General features: G+C 61.2%; 1 non-coding gene across 1 annotated transcript in view; it reads right to left on the bottom strand.

Moving 5' to 3' along the window:
• Positions 1-564, bottom strand: part of LOC149722434 (small subunit ribosomal RNA) — a 1,811-nt gene extending 1,247 nt beyond the window's left edge. Inside the window, exon 1 of the ribosomal RNA XR_016387315.1 lies at positions 1-564. This exon is cut by the window's left edge and continues 1,247 nt beyond it. This is a non-coding gene — a ribosomal RNA (small subunit ribosomal RNA).
• Between the last annotated feature and the right edge of the window lie 1,936 nt (positions 565-2,500).

Raw genomic sequence — 2,500 nt, 5'->3', positions numbered from 1 at the left:
GACTTGCCCTCCAATGGATACTCGTTAAAGCTTTTAAAGTGTACTCATTCCAATTACAGGGCCTCGAATGAGTCCTGCATTGTTATTTTTCGTCACTACCTCCCCGCGTCGGGAATGGGTAATTTGCGCGCCTGCTGCCTTCCTTGGATGTGGTAGCCGTTTCTCAGGCTCCCTCTCCGGAATCGAACCCTGATTCCCCGTTACCCGTAAGAACCTCGGTAGGCGAATACCGTACCGACGAAAGTTGATAGGGCAGACACTTGAATGATCCGTCGCCGGTGCTAGACCGTGCGATCCGCCAGGTTATCCAGAGTCACCAGTCGAACGCGGCCGGAGCCGCGGTCGGTTTTTGGTCTGATAAAAGCACGCCTCCCGCGAAGTCGGCGCTGTTTGCATGTATTAGCTCTAGAATTACCACAGTTATCCAAGTAAACCATACGATCAAATGAACCATAACTGATTTAATGAGCCATTCGCAGTTTCGCTGTACGAGAGCTCGTACTTAGACTTGCATGGCTTAATCTTTGAGACAAGCATATCACTACTGGCAGGATCAACCAGGTAACAACGTAACCGCCACCCCGAAGGGCGGCCGCGCGATGGGTCGCTCGCCCCGCGTCGCGGACGCCACCCAAGCACGCCGAAGCGCGCAATGGATTAGTAATCCGACCACTTTGCTCTTTTCAGAGCTTAGAAAACCTGTCACCTTATCGCGCGGCGGTACGAGGGCGAGCTCTTGCCCGCTATTCCCTGTTAACCGCCGCGAGATCGACTTGCAACTAGCTGCGACAAAACCACTCGATACGACCAAAACGGCAATTGGCAGCGCAAACGAACAGTAACATTTCTGCTCAGCGCACCCTTTGCCAGCCGACGCAAACACCTCACAGTAGCAACCGATAGCCGTGCAAGCCACCCCCGTGGATCGACCTGCTGCGCTCCCAGCGCCTACACCACCTCCCGCGGTGGAGCCCGACAGCCGTGCGGGCCACCCGCGGGGATCGACCTGCTGCGCTCCCAGCGCCTATACTCACCTGCAGTAACAACCGATAGCCGTGCAAGCCACCCCGTGGATCGACCTGCTGCGCTCCCAGCGCCTATACTCTCCTGCAGTAACAACCGATAGCCGTGCAAGCCACCCCCGTGGATCGACCTGCTGCGCTCCCAGCGCCTACACTCTCCTGCAGTAACAACCGATAGCCGTGCAAGCCACCCCCGTGGATCGACCTGCTGCGCTCCAGCGCCTACCCTCTCCTGCAGTAACAACCGATAGCCGTGCAAGCCACCCTCGTGGATCGACCTGCTGCGCTCCCAGCGCCTATACTCACCTGCAGTAACAACCGATAGCCGTGCAAGCCACCCCCGTGGATCGACCTGCTGCGCTCCCAGCGCCTATACTCTCCTGCAGTAACAACCGATAGCCGTGCAAGCCACCCCCGTGGATCGACCTGCTGCGCTCCCAGCGCCTATACTCTCCTGCAGTAACAACCGATAGCCGTGCAAGCCACCCCCGTGGATCGACCTGCTGCGCTCCCAGCGCCTACACTCTCCTGCAGTAACAACCGATAGCCGTGCAAGCCACCCACGTGGATCGACCTGCTGCGCTCCCAGCGCCTACACCACCTCCCGCGGTGGAGCCCGACAGCCGCGCATGCCACCGGCGGGGATCGACCTCCTACGCTCCCAGCGCCTATACTCTCCTACAGTGGCCACCGAAAGCCGTGCAAGCCACTCCCGTGGATCGACCCGCTGCGCTCCAAGCACCTACACCACCTCCCGCAGTGGAGCCCGACAGCCGCGCAGGCCACCCGCGGGGATCGACCTCCTGCGCTGGCTCCGCGGCAAGGGGCACCTCGGCACCCCGCAGAGAGCTCGGGAAGCCCGGCGCAATTCTACAACGGCCGGGGGCGAACAGCTTCCACGACAACGAAGCCCGACGTCGGGCCAACATTTTACCATGGTGTAAAACAACCTAGCCTGGTGGGGCCGGCAATCGGTCGACCTCCGCCCGAGCGACTTCGATCACGACCTCGGGATCTGGCTCCGCGGCAAGGGGCACCTCGGCACCCCGCGGAGAGCTCGGGAAGCCCGGCGCAATTGTACAACGGCCGGAGGCGGACAGCTTCCACCACAACGAAGCAATACGTCGGGCCGACGTTTTCGCTCAGTGTAAAACGACCTAGAATGGTCGGGTCGGCAATCGGTCGACCTCCTACCGAGCGACTTCGATCACGACCTCGGGGATCTGGCTCCGCGGCAAGGGGCACCTCGGCACCCCGCGGAGAGCTCGGGAAGCCCGGCGCAATTGTACAACGGCCGGAGGCGGACAGCTTCCACCAGAACGAAGCCATACGTCGGGCCGACGTTTTCGCTCAGTGTAAAACAACCTAGCATGGTCGGGTCGGCAATCGGTCGACCTCCGACCGAGCGACTTCGATCACGACCTCGGGGATCTGGCTCCGCGGCAAGGGGCACCTCGGCACCCCGCGGAGAGCTCGGG

The sequence above is a fragment of the Ciona robusta genome, unplaced genomic scaffold (assembly GCF_009617815.1).
Source record: "Ciona robusta unplaced genomic scaffold, ASM961781v2 AP042772.1".
In the NCBI taxonomy this organism is placed as follows: domain Eukaryota; kingdom Metazoa; phylum Chordata; class Ascidiacea; order Phlebobranchia; family Cionidae; genus Ciona; species Ciona robusta.
The sequence above is the reverse complement of the archived record's forward strand: the minus strand, read 5'-3'. Positions and strand labels throughout refer to the sequence as shown.